Below are 15643 nucleotides of genomic sequence, written 5' to 3'. Positions count from 1 at the left end.
AAAGGGCGCTGGACCCACCGGGGCGGGGATGCTACACTATCCTCGGAATGAGGCAACGTATGTGCAGGTGGGGCCGTCTTTCCTTCCGTGTTAGGATCGTGGTCGCGGAGGGAGAGATGGGGTTTACACGGTGCTCTGAAGTTGCTGCTGTGCTCGGGTGTTCAGGAGCAACCCTGCAACCTCTCTTTGGTTCTTCCCTTTTTTCCCCACCGACACCCAAACTGATGAGGCCCCACATGAAAACGAGCAGAGAATGTCACGCATGGACAGGAAAGCATGTGCTTCATTGGAAAGGATTGGTTCTCTGACAATATCCCAAAGACAAAGTGTCCAGGTTTAAAGGAAAACCCCAGCATGTCGGGTGAACGAAGCTACTGTCGGGTCACTGTGGGGTCGGGCCATCCCCACACAAGGCGGCGTGTGAACCTGGCGCTGGCGGGTGGCGGCGCTCAGACACAAGGAACCCAGCGGAGCTGCACACCAGCTGCCGCTGTCACCCAGGGTGGGTTGGCCGGGACCCCCCCATCTCACCAGCAAGACACCCTGGACATGCTCCTGCGTCATGATCTGATTAATTCCATCCTCCTGCCCCCTGAATCCACTGTGGGAACCTAAGCCACCAAAATAAAATGATAGCAAGAAAAACTGTAAGAGAAGCTGAGCCCAAGAGACGAATCAGAAATGCATTCCTGGGAAGAATCCTCTTCTTCCCAGCTTCCCATGCTGGGGAGCTGCATGGCTCCCGTGTCTGTGTCCTACCCCGGGGGGTGCCCAGGGTCACCTGTGCTACCAGTTCAGGTGCCCCAGGGCAGGGTAAGGCCCGCGGAACCCTTCACGCAGCTGCCCTTTCCTTTGGCTTTGAAGACCCTCCTGAGGCGGCTGCCACCTTGGAGGAAAGACCCCGTTCAGCGCAGCTCCCGGGAGCCAGATGGTGCACACAGCCCAGCACAGGTGCTCTCCGGGGACCCTCCTCCTGGCAGAGCAGCGGGTCTTGGGGAGCAGGGCTGTGGGCATTCAGAGGACCGGGGGACTTCCAATGATGGGTCGCGGAAGGGCAGGAGGACACCGGGCTGCACGTCTGCGGGTGCCCCCTTCATCCTTGTGCTTGCTGGCTCACACGTGGTTTTCAGACAATAAGGTTGTTTAACACTCCCGCCTCCAACACAACGGGGGTTCCAACAGGTGGGTGGCTCTGGTCACCACTTCTCTCTATGGACGCACGCAGGATCCTACTGGATTTTGTTAGAAAGCACCTGAAATGCAATGTCTGCACTCACTACTGTGGTTTATTTAACACAGTTCACCTGCAAGAGTAAGCAGTGAGTCCAATGGAAGCAGAAGGATACCTGCAGCACAGCCAGAAGTGCTCAGAACATGTCCTCCAGGAAGGAGCACCTCTGGCGGAGGAAGGTTCCCGATGGATGGCTGGGGTTTATTTACAGCAGCCGGGGTCACACCAGCTACGTGCCTGCCGCACACCTGTGGAGGGAAAGAGGAGGACGACCACAAACGCTGGGAGGAGGATGTGCAGGGTGGGCCCCCACACACAGCCCCGAGCCCGCCTGTTTCCACTTTGAAGATGCAGGTACCAGTCTCGTCCCCGAAGACGTGCGTGCTGCGCTGCCATGGGGAAAGTCCTCAGTCGATCATCGGAACAGTGCGGGTCTTCGCACAACAAAAATGAGAACAGCTCTCAGCCCACACGAACATGCAAGCGCTCAGTGAGTTTGATGGTGTCTGTCGAGGGAGCACAGCATTGTGGGGTTGGGGAGGCATCTGGTTGTGTGCTCAGACCTCCTCGTGGGACAGGGGATGTGGCGGCTGACTGTGGACGCCCTGCGGGGCCCTGCAGGGCTGGGACCTGCGGCCCGGTGCTCTGACGCCTACTCAGTGCTTGTATGTCTTTCTTTAAACAAACAAAATGCTTAAAAACAGAGGAAAAGCTCCAAGAAGAAACGGTCCCCAGCCCATATCCAACAGCGTGCGCGCCTGAGAGTGTGGCGGTGGCCCTAGCGTGGCTGGGTGGGGGTGGGGGGTGCCATTTGCGGGGGCAGAGCTGGAGCGTTCCTGGGCCAAGGAAGCCCACTGCCTCCATGCAGAGGCTGGGCCTCATCCCCACATCCTTTACATTGTACAGCAGGTCACAGCTGGGGCCACCTGCTCAGGTGGACCTGGATTTTGGACTGACTGTGCATCCTGAACTTAGAGCCGCCAACACGAGGAGTGTCCTGACACAAGGGTTCAGTTGGAAATGGGTTCTGGGGTTTGAAGCCAGTCTGCCTGTGCAGCCCCTGCAGCCCCGCTCTGTGGGCGGCCACCTGCAGCATGCTCCTGGGCTTCCCAAGGGCGGGGAGGGGGCACATGCTGGGGGAGGGTCTGCACCTTGGGGCATGTGTGGCAGGCCCTGAGTACAGTCTCAGGGGGAGGCTCCGCCTAGAAACCAGGGTTCCAGAGACCTGAGCTGATTCTTCTCCTTGGATTCCAGGAAATCATTCACCTGCTGATAGCACCTGAGTGACAGCCTGACTGTGGTTCTGGCTTTGGGACCTGAGGGCTGTGTGACCTGGGGCAAGCCACCTGGCCTCTCTGAGTCCTGGTTTCCTCATCTGAGGGCTCAGGTGCTCAGAACTTGCACAGCCCGTGAACAGCAAGCACTAATCACTCAGCTCCAGCGACGCATGCACCGTCCCTAGGTGCCAGGAAGACCCATCTAGGAGGACCAGCCGAGTCCAAGCTCCCTGGCTCCTGGACCTGCGCACAGCACCAATGACATGGACACCGTCTGCTGGGTCTTTCGGGGGACAGGAGCCGGCAGGTGGGGGCCTCCAGGATGGGGCGCGGTGGATCTGCCAGGTGTGCTGAGATGCCGGTGGGGGGGGGGGGGCGCCGGAGAGGCTAAAGCATCCTGGTGGCCAGAGCACAGGGGAGAGGGCCCCACCTGGAGCTCTGTGTTCTGCAGAGACCGCGCTTCAGGTCTTTGCTGGGCCTGCGGGTGGTGGCCCCCGCTGCAGTCAGCTCTCTCGGGAGCAGGATGTGGACAGCGGGGTGAACGGTCCATCTGGTCGGAAACGCAGTCAGAGGCGTGGTTATCTGTGCCGTGGAGGCTCCGAGGGACGCTGCTGTTCACGTCAGCCCCCTCCCCCATACTCCTCAGTACCCCCCAGCTTTGATCGTGTCCAAAGAGAACTCCACCTGCCCTTTGCACCTGCCTGCAACCCACCGTGGCTGAGGCACCACTTCTCATGCCCGAGGTTCATCCGTGACCAGCCCCTCCTCTCAGGGGTTGCTCCGCCCTTTCTGTGGTCTGGGGTCTGCTCTCTGCCCTGAGGAGGCCACTCCTGTGACCTTGGACAAACCGTGTCCCTCCCCCGCCTCATCTTCCTAACCTAGGACTCGGGAAAGAATGGGAGGCTGGCCCCTCGTTAAAGGGTTGCTGCAGCCGGTGTGAGCACGTGACAAGGTGGGGGTGCCGGCAACTCCTTGGCTGTGGGGGGTCTCCCTCCAGGCCGGACACAACAACGCCATGCCCGTCCATCCACCAGGAGAGGACACCTGCCAGGCCTGCTGCCTCGGGGACGGGGCGAGTGTGCGTCTTCACAGGAGGAGACGGCACCCTCCTCCCCTGCTGCGCTCTCTGAGGGAATCACCATGTGTCCTCTAATTAGTGCTTGAGGCTGATTATGGTTTGTAAAAGACTAACAGAAATTCTGCATTCTAACCAGTCTCTGCACTGCTTTAAAATTACAATTTCCTAAGGACAATGGAACTTCTTTTTAAAAGACAAGATACAGACTATGAGCTGACTTAGTCATGGTCTGGCCAGGGTCAGGCTCAGGGTCAGTCTCAGGCTCAGGGTCAGTGTCAGGGTCAGGCTCAGGGTCCTGCGCTATGCAGATATGAGCCTCTCAGCAGAGCCGTCTGGCTTCCCCAGTCTCCCCTTTGACCAGAAAGTTCTGCTGGCCTCTGGACAATACCACACTCTTCATGTAAAAGTCTCATCTATACCTAAAAAAGGCGATTGCGGTCACACAGAAACACCTGGGGATGTGATCCTCTGGACCCCGTAGGCAGTGACCCAGCAATGGTTTAGGCATAAACACTGATTTAAACTGTACTTGAAGTCCGCAGCACTGTTCCCACTCCCTGTACTGCTTCCCTGCATTTACTGCCTTGTATTCACCATCAGCTTGCGGGGGGCCCATGCGGGACAGAGCAGAAACTCACGCAGCCACTGACAAACACTGCATTCCCAGCGAACACTCTGTAAGGAACGATCTGGTGAGTGTAGAGCATAGGGCTGGGGCCATCTACAGGGAGCGTTTCATTTGTGCAAAGGAGGACGGGCAATGTTCCATAAACAATGCAAGTGCGCCCGGGAAGGAACCTGGGGACCCACCCAATGCCGCTCTGAAATCTGTATCATTCAGAATCCTGGCAGGAACGCAGGTTCCTGGGGCCGGGTTACGCATGCCATGAACCGAGGGTGGGAGCAACGGGGGCATGGACCCAGCACAGTCTCAACTCCCTTCACCCTGGAACTCAGCACTGCCTCTGGGACCCCAGCACGTGCTGTGTGGGTCACGCCTTGTCCTCTGCACGGCACAGATTTTCCCCAAACGTACCTTCACTTGGCTGGAAAAGGATGTTCATGCAGGGCCTTCCAGCCCCTCACTAAAAAATAAACAACGTTTAAGGTCCAGACCAAGTCCATTCTCATGTTTCAATGATGCTCGGGGTAGCACCACATTAATGAAATTGGGCCTGAGCATTCCGCTTGACCACCTCGTTTATGAGACAATTACCATCTTCACGTAGTAATTCATGGGATTCAACAACCAAGAGGCAGTTAATCACGAAGGAGGAAGAAAGGCAGGTCTCATCACATGGATCTTCAGGTCACAAACCCACACGTGGGGTCGACCCGCAAGTCACGTAATCCCCTTCAAATGGCTCTGTCGTTGGGCCGCCCCAAGCACCCAAGATCCAGGCCTACTCCAGGCTGCGTCCTATACGCACCTGGGTGCGTCACTCTGGCCCTGAGAGTGCTCAGTGAGGGTCCTGAGTCACTCCCCCCGGGGGCTTCACCAAAGCGGGTTTCTGTTGTCATCCGACACAGAAGGAAACGCCACTGCAGGTGTGAATTAGAGATTCCAGATAGCAAAGGGGAAGTCACTGGTTTTCGGAGCGTGCAGCTCTGTGCCTTCAGGACGTCTGCCTCTGGAGATGGGTGTCAGGTCTTCCTGGAGAGATCGACCATCTCCGCATCTCTGCTCTGTCCCTTCTTAGTTATCTACCCTCCCACCCCAGGTGTGAAGAAGGTTCTTGAGGAAAACAGATGCAAATAATTTCATGTTCCTGTGGAGAAGGGTGCACGCACAACAATGAGAAGACATGGTTCTGCAGGTGACCTCCCCAGGGCAGCCGTACATGGTTAACAAGCACGTGTCCTAGACCACTCCCATCTTGGGGAAAATCCATGGCAGAGAACACAGGTCCGACACAGACCCCAGTCCACAAGAACCCCCCATTTGCCGCAGCGACCAGGGGCCAATGGCCAGGACCGCACACCCAGAGCTGTGCAGTCTGGACTGCCCTCTGCCTCCAGCTGCGTGACTTGGATGAGGTGCTCGGCTCTGTGTCTCTGTTTCACGAACTGCAAGGTGGGGTAATGGAAGAGTGCAGAGCTGGCGGGCAGATCCTCGGGGCGGGTGTGGATGCGGCCTGAGCACTGCACCCCCTCACCACCGGGAGCAGAGTGGGTCAGGACACCAGGCCAGGCCCCACTGCCCGGATGCCACCCCTGCCGGGTCATGGACCCACAGGCCAGGTGGAACCCAGCATGGCCACTGACCACCGTCCTCAACAAGGGGACTCCCTCTCTACCCTTCCTGTAGCAACCAGAGTAACAGGATTTCTAAAACAGAAGGGTCAATCACCAATTAGACATGCGAAGCTTGTGCCGAGCTGTTTAAACTGGCCAAAAGTTTCCTTATTTGTCAGGAGCGGCGAGAACACTCGTGCCTGTGCCCGGGTGACCACAGACTCTCTGAGGAAACTCAAAACCTCAGCCTTTGTGCAGTACAGGGCTGCCTCCTGCATGTCTGGAGCCGGCGCACTCTTGGGCCCGGGGCAGGACCCCTCTGGGCAGGGTCAGCGTGGGGTCTGCTGGAGCCCAGACAGCCCCACATTTTCAGGGAACAGGCTAAGGAGACGGGCCTGCAGGCCACGTTTCAACCCCATGGCTGCCACCTCCTGTAAAGCCCAGGCCCTGGGGTATCTCTGCAAGAGCCTCAAAGTATTTTCTACTTCTTTGTAACACAATTTGCAAAAAATAAGTTGAATAGGATTCTGGGGGCAGAAATCCATCCACACACATAATAATGCAAATGTCTCACTTCTCAAATCTTTATCTGATGGGGGAAAATTGCAGAGAGTGGGAATCGCTCCAAGAGAAAAGACCTGTCATTCCCAAATTCTGCCAAAAGAAAGACCAAGACGACAAAGGCTTAAGAAAAACCGCTTTGTACCTTTCAAGGAACAATCGGAACAAAGCCGCGCGCTGCCTAAGTGTGTACACAAAGGGTGGCTGGAGTTTTAGGGTTATTTGGAGAGCATAATTTGTGGTAACAGAGCAGAACTGAGGAGTGCTGCACAAAGCCGCCAGAGCAGGAGGGGTGGCTCATTAGGGTGTGCCGGGGAGGGGGAAGGCCAATTACTTTCCAGGCTGCATAAAACACTGAGCGAGCACGCTGAAAAGGAACCAGCCCTCTCTGGGGAGGGACCCTGTCTCCAGCTCAGAGGGCACTGCAGCCTCCCACAAATACAGCACCGACAATGGCACACAAAGCACCCACAAGGCGGCCTCATGGGGGGCGGGGGGTCCGCATGCTGTGGTGAGGCGTGGGGGCTACAGAGCACACAGCACCGGGAGGTCTCTATCCAGACCCTCTGATTCCGGAGCAAACACACGGGATCCCCGGGAGGCACTGTGCACACAGGATGGTCTGGACCTGTGGAGGCTCTGCTGGGGGTGGGGGTGGGGAGGCGGCAGTTTTGCTTTTCTTTTTTATTTTGCTCATTTTTGCCCCCTAAATAAAGCATGTGTGACTTCTGTAGTAAAGAACACCAGAACAAGGTGCGTTTAGAATCCATAAAATTCTTCATTCCATATGAAGAAGACAAAGTGAAATGGTTAGAAACTATGTGTAGGTTAAAGTGCAGGAGGAGACATCCCAGGTTGTCAAAGTGGCGATAAGGTTGCATTAGAAAACCAGGCACATCGGGGAAATGTCCCGTGTGATCACCTGTGTCTGTCCATGGCGGTTTCATGTGGGTTGTTACCTCTCTGTGGATACGGATATGGCCTAGGAGGGACTGCTGCGCTCTGGGCCATGGGGTGATGGCGCTGACACTGGGACTTCCCAGATGGTTTACAAGAGCTGCTCGACACACGCCCCCCCCCCCCCCCCCCCCCGTAAATCACATACATCATTGGTGCTGCGGAGGAGGAGGAGGAAGGTGAGCGCCAAGCCCAGTGCAGGCTGGAGAGGCTCTCCCAGCATCCCCTGCACACGGGGTGGGGGGCTCTGGGGGGCACACAGGGCACACACGGCCACAGCCATTCCTGGGTGACAAACCGAGCCCTCCTGCCCCCTCCCTCGGAAATCAGAGCCGTAGCAGAAACCCAGGGAGGCCCACCTCTCATCTGGCCACAGCCACAACCGTTCCTGGGATGGGGGCGCTCGGCTGGTTCACAGCTCACCCGTGGGACCTGGCTTTGGGTGCATGGCCACCGCTGCTTATCCTGGAACATCCTGGAACGCCACCTCCCCACCCCCGGGGGGCTTCTCAGTGGTGTTGACGGAGGGAGTCCCGCCCAAGCCCCCCAGGAGGGATGCTCCTCCAGGGCCCCAGGCAGGACGGGCGCTCACTCCGCCCCACCACCCCTCCTAATGCTCGGGCCGCAGACGGCGCTCCTCTGGTCCAATGTGCAGCTGCATTATTTTAAGTGCTGGGTTCCACAACATTCATAAACTAACCCAAACAGCTCCGCGATAAACGTTGTTTGCCAAGGAATAGGGAGTAATTTTATCCCATTTTGCAAGACGTCTTCTCAAAATAAAAAAAGGCACATTTTAAGTTGGAGAAGTGAAAATACTTTTCAACACTCTTGTGAATTTAGAAGGGTCTTTGAGCCATCCAATGTCAGAAGGAAAAAAAATGCTTTTTTCCACTCTCTGCCCCCGGCCCTGGCGCCATGGCATTGTCCCTCCTCCCTCCCTCCTCCCTCCACTCCTTGCCCCCATGCAGCCAGACCCTCCAGGGTGGCCCTAGGTAACAGCCATCATGCGTCACTCTCCATCTACCAGGACAAGAACTACACCTCACCTCCCAAACTTAAGAATGGAAGTCATTTTCTGGTGTTTTCCATCTCCTTCGGTGTCAAGCACAGCGGGGAGGCTGCAGTAGATGCCTGCTTGTGAGGTGCACCGTTGGTGTGCCGCCCTGGACAGAAGGGCCACCTGGGAGCCGGCATCATGTCCAGCTGCAGAGAGGGGAAGGCGGTATCCTACACCCGGGTACCGACTACACCGGCAGGCAGCAGCTCAAGAGCTTTAGCAAATTCGGAAGGTTCCTACAGTCTTTTGACCCTGGCAGGTGGCACACAGCCCACAGAAGAGGCCCCGAAGGCAACTGGTGAGTGCGTGCCACTCTGTCCACCCACATGTGGTGGCCTGAACCCCACGGGGCTGCCAAACCCACTCTTCTTGGAGGCCGCCTCTCCTTTAAGAGCAGAGGCACGCTCATTTCTCTCAGCTCTGCTCTTGATAAGCATCAGGCTCAAGTCAGAGGAAGGAAGCCATTGTTTCCATAAAACGTCTTTCTCCACCAGCACATAGGGACCGAGGGCTTCTGCCCCGACCGCTCGCGTTGTCACCTGGAGCTGGACAGGACCTGGAGATGGGCAGTTCCTGCCGGACGAGCCGCCCTCACAGCCCCACACAGCCCCACCTGGCCACAGGTGTGTGGCAGGGCCAACCACAGACATGAAGCCCAGGCCTGGAGGCCGCTGCAGCCTGCCACCCTCTTACCATTAAGTTATCATCTTGCCCAGGAGTCTGCGATGCCTTCAGAGTTCACAGATCCAATGTCACCTCTGTGAGCAGGGCCAGTCTTGGGTGGCCCACACACACATCCCAATTTGGACCAGTTAGAGTAGCCAAGTCCATCCATCACCAATAAACCCTGAGAGCCTCCTGGCCTGGCCAGGCAGAGTAGGCTGCGAGCTGTTTTCTATAAGAAACGTCTGCCACTGTCCTTTCTTCTTGCTGAAAGGTAATGATGAATCATCATCCCTTGTCGTCATCGCCACCATCATGCTGGGCAACACCTGCAGGACCTGACCCCGGTGCTCCCCTGTGCGGGGCGCCCCCCCAGATGCTGCACGTCACCAGGGACGGCTCACGGAGCCTCCAGCACACCCCGCACTGGCCCCACTCACAACTGAGGCTTAGTGCAACATATGGATTAGCTTTTATTGAGCACCAGAAGGTCCCCTGCAGGGCGCTGTGCATTCATCACACAGATCTGGCATTTCAGGGAAACCAGGGTGTCCTCACATTTGCAGAGCATGTGATGGGGAGGGACAGGACCAGGCCTGCCGGCCCCCTTGCAGAAGGAAGCCCAGATGCAACCACCAGTGATGGAGAAGTGACCACAGACTCGTGGGGCAAGGTCAGGGGAAACAAAGGGTCCTGGTGCTGAGAACTGGGCAGGATGACCCAGGGCCAGGAGAGAAGGCTCGGTGAGGGTGTGGGGTCTGGGCAGGCTGACAGATGGGAGTGATCTGGAAGGATAAAGACGAGTGGGAGGGCTTTCAGTGTGAGGGGCATAGTCCGCACAAAGGTTCAGACACAGAAAAGCACAGGGGATATTCCAAGGGCTGTGAGGAGCTGGCCAGGGACACAAAAGGTATTCACGTCCATGCATTCTGCAGCGTTGCCTAATTAAGCCAAAGGGCAGGGTCTGGGGGCAGGGCCTGGGGGCGGGGCAAGTCCCCAGCAGCTGCCTCTCTGCTTAGGGGCTGCACATGTCCAGGGCCCAATTATTCCATGTGACACCACTCTGAATGGCGACCTGCCTGCACGAGGCTGAAGAGGGTCCTGAGGAGGCCTGGGCTGGGTGGCTTCAGGTGACCCCCACCAGCCCCTTCCCACCTCAGCTTCATCTCTGCCTCCTCAGGCATGATGTGGAGGAAGGGCGCTGGCCTCCGAGGGCTCATGAGGATCCGAGACAGGTCCAGGACGGGGACAGGTGCTGCCCTTCCGAGGAGGTTGGGGCTTCCAGTGGCCGTCGCATGAGTCCAGCCAGGGTGCCGGCCTGTGATTCGGGGCGATGGCTGAGCAGAGCCAGCACCAGGGTTGGTGGGAGAAGAGGCACTGGGAGGCTCCAGGGCACCAGGCTCATGGGGGCAGCTCTGTGTCCCCCGGAGATGCACAGACTCACGATACACCAGGACCACAGAGCAATGACTCAAAGGGCCAACAGGACGGTCTGAAGTTTGGTCCTGGTTTCCCCTCAGGTTTCAAAGTTTGGGGCCACTGAGCTCAGGATTTTCACTGTCCTTGACTGTGGTGGAGGACAGCAACACTGGGGAGGGGGAGACCATCCCAAGACATGCCAGCTGGGTGGGGCATCCCTTCCCACCCATTACTTGGTTTTGTAAACAAGTCCATACTGTACTTCCCCCCTCTTGGTTTCTGTGCTGGTTTACGAAAGGTGCAATCCTAGGCATACCCCCTTTTGGGTTATCCTTCTGCTCCACTGTCTTCACAGAAAACCAAAGTGACAGGATGCTTACTTACAGAACAAATCCCGACTTCTGATGTTAATTCGAGAACCTTAGTCCTCTGGCTGCGCACGGGTGCTGACTTCCTGCACAGTTAGCAACCCCAGCATTTACCACCCAAACTCCGCCAGCCGTCAAGCCCAACGCCGTCTCATGTTCGTATTCTCCAAACACCATATGGAATCACGCATTTTAAAACATTTGGCCTTCCTTGCTAATCGCAGCGTCTCTGAGTCTGCTTTCCCCTGTTTCCCAAATAATCATACACACAGACACACACAAACACACACCCAGACACATAATCGGGCTGGTTGCTTTATTCTTAAAGCTTAAATTTAAAAATCGTTCAATGTTCTTCAAGAAAGGTAGACTAAACACTGGCAGCACCTGGTTTGGATGTGTTGGAGTCTCGGGCCTGGACAAGCAAGCGCCACCACCACATGTGTGCCAGGGCCCGAGGTCCTCCTCTGTTGGGGAAGGGGGTCCCCTCCAGTCAGCGCAGCCTCAGGGAGGGAGGAAGGGGACACCTGCCTCGGCGGCCAGACCCACCGGATCAACCCAGCAGTCAGTGGGGTGGCAGGGGTCGCGGCCTCAGTGCCCTCACATCCTGGCTGTTTATTTTTCACCATCAAAAATCCCAACTGAATACTTTGCACAAGTCACCTTCCTACCTGGAGATCGTTTGTGTGAACATCTTGTCCTGGTTAATAGACAAATGACCTACCAAGATTCCATTCTTAATTATCAGCAAGATTCCCAAAGCAGAGAGCCCCAGTGGAGACTGGAATATTCTGAGGAACAAAGTTTAAGAATGACTAATTAGGCGGAGAAGAGAAATCCAATTACGCAGCTTCTCCAATGTAAGAGGAAAAGCTGATACTGCTCGCTGCCTAAGACACGACTGGGATGCTGCCCAGACCACATCACCGCCTGAGTGCCTCTCTCCCTCACCTCCTCTGAGAAGCCCTCCCAGGCCCCCCAGGCTCCCTGGGGACCCTCGTGGCACTTCCATCCCATGCACAGGCTTCACACAGGTATAAGCTGGTCCTATGTGTGAGCAAGGTCTTCGCCAACCTTCTTGTGGCAGAAAATGTGATTCTTTCAATAGAAGAAATGAGCGTTCTGGAAAGAGACCTATGGGGCCACTTCTGCGTTTGGCCATCCAGCCTTTCCCAGGCTTGGGCGCTGTGTTCCTTGGGGGTGACCCACATGGTACCGACCCTGAATCTGCACAAGGGCAGAGTGGGAGGTGGGCAGTGGGGCACAGGGGGGCCGTGGAGGAGTGTGAGGTGAGGACGCATGTGCACCAGCGGGCCCTTGCCTCTGGGAGTCTGCGGGCTGACTGGATCCTTCCCTCATGACCTTGAATGTCCCTCCTTGACATATGGAGACGACAGTCATCAGCCCAAGTCTCCTGGGTGGGAGTGTAAACACATGGCCTGGGCCCTCTCAAGGGGCATTCCCGGGATGACAGGGATGGCATTCCCCCTCAGTGTCATCACGTGTAGTCTCAGTGTCATTCCTGTGGTCAGATGGCAGACTCCTTGCCTTGAAGAAGCCAGAGACTGAGCTGAGATGTGACTTTGACGTTCCCAAAGTCCCCGGGCCCACGTACACCCAGAGAGAGGCAGAGGGCCCTTCCCCACCCATACTTGCAGGATGGCTTCCCCTCGTCCCTGCCACGGGAGGGGCCCAAATGGGCTTGCCTATATTTGCCAGGTCATGCACTGCACTGCGGACAATGCCACTGGGCTTGGGACACACTTCCTCGTCCCCCTGGGGGCTTGGGTCAGAGTGCAGGTCCTTGCACCAGCCTCCTGGCGCATGCATGCAGGGCCTGACGGCCGGACTCTACGCCAGGTGGACTCTACGCCAGGTGGCCGAGCCCAGGCTATCCCTGTGTCAGGCTGCAGGCCTGGGGGCATCATTCTACCACGGGGAGGGCCTGACTATATGGAGCCATCCAGGCCCTGCCCCCTGCAGGCACCAGCCCTCCCAGCAGGGAAACCAGGCGACATAAGCCCCTCTGAAGGGGATGTGTGTGTGTGTGTGTGTGTGTGTGTGTGTGTGTGTGTGTTCGGGGCCTGGACTGGGTGGTGCAACCTGGTCCCTGCGGTTGCCCTTAAGAATGCCTTCCCCCCGCTCCTGCCATCTTCGCCTCAATCCCCATGAAGCCCATTTTGCATCTTTCACTTGACTCTGGCAGCTTCTCCTGCCAGCACCCCTGTGATTCAGCCCCTGACAATGTGAGGGCAACACATCCATCCCTAGGCACACGCCGCTGCCTGCACGAGGATGGCTCCCCTGCACAGGGTCCCTGCACTGGCCCGGGGGGCAGGAGGTGGGCAGGGTGGATGGAGGTGACCTGGGTCAGGCTTGCACCCCCATCCCCCTGTCGTCGGGGCTGCATCCGAGGACTGGCCTTGCTGCTCGCTGGTCCTGGGAAAATGGGGGAGAAGCAGAATAACCCCTTTGCACCCTACCCTAGCCACCTTCACAGACGTCTGGATGTCCCTGAAGCACATGCTTCCTTTGCAGACTGTTTGTCTTCAGCTTTGGTGTAGATGATGTGTCCACCTCTCCGAATTGGGGCTGGGCACAGAGGACCAGGTAAGAAGTACACATCCAGAAGGGAGGCGTCCCTGCCAGGACCCTGGCGCTTAGGCCGAATCCCCAGCCACCAGCAATGAGTCTGGGCACCACTAGTACCACAAGTAACCGCTCAGACCTGATATACATCCATACTCCTGTGACCTCCTGTGACCTAGGGCAGCCCCCGAAGATCCCACAGCTCCTCTCATCCCATTCTGCAGGTAGGTGCAGGCAGGAGATCCAGGAGGAAGGACAGCATCAGAGGATAGGCATGCAGGTGGCTCCCCCACAGGGCTGCCACAGTGCAGGGGAGCTGGCCTGGCCCCGGGACGACAGACCTGGTCCCCTGCAGGAGCTCACGGGCTGGGGGCCTTCCTGGGCCAGGACTTGCCCCGTCCACACTGATCCTGCCTCCAGGATGCCCACGAAGGATGTCCTCCATGCCCTACTGTCTTTGTGGAGACAGTGGCCACAGTGACAGGGATGGCATTCCCCCTCAGTGTTATCACGTGTGGTCTCAGTGTCATTCCTGTGGTCAGATGGCAGACTCCTTGCCTTGAAGAAGCCAGAGACTGAGCTGAGATGTGACTTTGACGTTCCCAAAGTCCCTGGGGCCATGTACACCCAGAGAGAGGCAGAGGGCCCATCAAGTCTGGGCCCAGGGACAGGTTCTGCGTGTGAGGGTCCCCCGGCCCATGACATAGTCTGGGCAGTGGGAAGAGCCCTGGCCTGGGGCCCAGAAGGTGTAAATCACCCTAATTCAGCTGTGCCACCCACCGGCGGTGGGACTGGGACAAGTCACAGCTGATCCGACGCTTGCTGTCAGAGCACCTCCCTGGGTGCTGGCAGGCAACTGTGGGCACCAGCTGGGAACCCCAGGGTATGACCCCAGGAGCCCCCTGAGCACTTAGGGTGCCCTCGAAGGAGCTCCCGCAGCCTCCGAGGGATGGAAGCAGCTCTGGCTTCCACAGAGACCAGCACTGGAGCAGGTTACCAGCGCTGACCTGGGCCCTCCCTCGGCAGCCCCTCCAGGATGCCCCTGGCCCCTCAGGGCCCCTTACAGACAGCATGACCCACGCTTGGGGACGTGGCCTGACGCAGTGGAGGTGAAGCTGGTGTGCCCTCCCCTCCCTCGCTTGCCTTCCTTAAAAGACAGTTATTCAAGCCACATCCAGATCCGCTAACCAGCCACCAACACGGCAACAGAACCCGGCAACACGGTGATGGAAGGAAGCCCTGAATCCAGGTCTTGGGATGCTGCGCAACAGCCATCCCAAGCTTTTGTCTTCCAAGCAGCTCACTGAGTGGTCTGTTATTTTCAATTAAGTCTGATCTAATTATTATCGTTTGATCAAGGGAGATGGCTTTGCTATATTAGGACAGAGACATATCTCAGTTTGGTGTTTAGATATGTTTTTGGCAATCTTTCCAGCCTTCCGCCTCCTCTAGACTTATTTCCAAATCTCAGGAGCTATTTCTGAGGAGACACGTTGGGCAGAGACTGGAGGATGGGCTCGCGCTTGCGGCTTTTGGAAACGGCATCTTTGAGAATTTCAGGTTTATGAGAAAGGCTGCACTAGAGATTCATGCCTTACGGAATGGCACTCAGACTCAGAGTGCAAAGGAATCTAGAAGATTCCGTGGGGCTTGCTGGCCCTCACCTGAAACTGCACGCAGGTGCAAAACGCATAGGCATTCCTCTCTGCAGAGCAAGGGCCTGCTTGGTTCCCTGAGGCTGGCACGTGACTGGGGCCATGGCATGTGGCACCTTCAGGCAACAATACGGCTTTTACTTAATTTGCAGTGGAGCTCAGGCCTCTCTCTGGGGTCACGGGGTACACAGCACCCCAGGACAAGGCCTCCCCCTCAGGAGCCTAGCTTCTCCTTGACCCAGATGAGACATCGACTCTGTGTCTGGAAAGCTTCTAGAGAATTCTCCCTATAGACCCACAGGTGCTAACAGCTTCCTGCAAAGGCAAAATGAGCCAGAATCCCAATTCTCAGGCTTGCTTGGGTTGGGATAAAAACGTTAAGTTCTTTAATGATACTTGAGGGTACTTTTCTGTTTTTGAAGCAGGATAGATTTTGCTTGATGGGAAGTTGCAAAAAAAGAAAGAAAGAAAGAAAGAAAGAAAGAAAGAAAGAAAGAAAGAAAGAAAAAGAAAAAAGTTATTTTGACCTGAAAATTTAAATGTAAAGCAA

The 15643-nt window shown here is 56.8% G+C and overlaps 1 protein-coding gene across 2 annotated transcripts in view; it reads right to left on the bottom strand.

The window, feature by feature from the left end:
- PTPRN2 (protein tyrosine phosphatase receptor type N2) overlaps positions 1 to 15643 on the bottom strand; it is a 720648-nt gene that overhangs the window by 89267 nt on the left and 615738 nt on the right. The window lies entirely within an intron of this gene.

The sequence above is a fragment of the Nyctereutes procyonoides genome, unplaced genomic scaffold, assembly GCF_905146905.1.
Source record: "Nyctereutes procyonoides isolate TBG_1078 unplaced genomic scaffold, NYPRO_anot_genome, whole genome shotgun sequence".
Lineage (NCBI taxonomy): Eukaryota > Metazoa > Chordata > Mammalia > Carnivora > Canidae > Nyctereutes > Nyctereutes procyonoides.
This window is presented reverse-complemented; position numbering and strand designations above follow the sequence as displayed.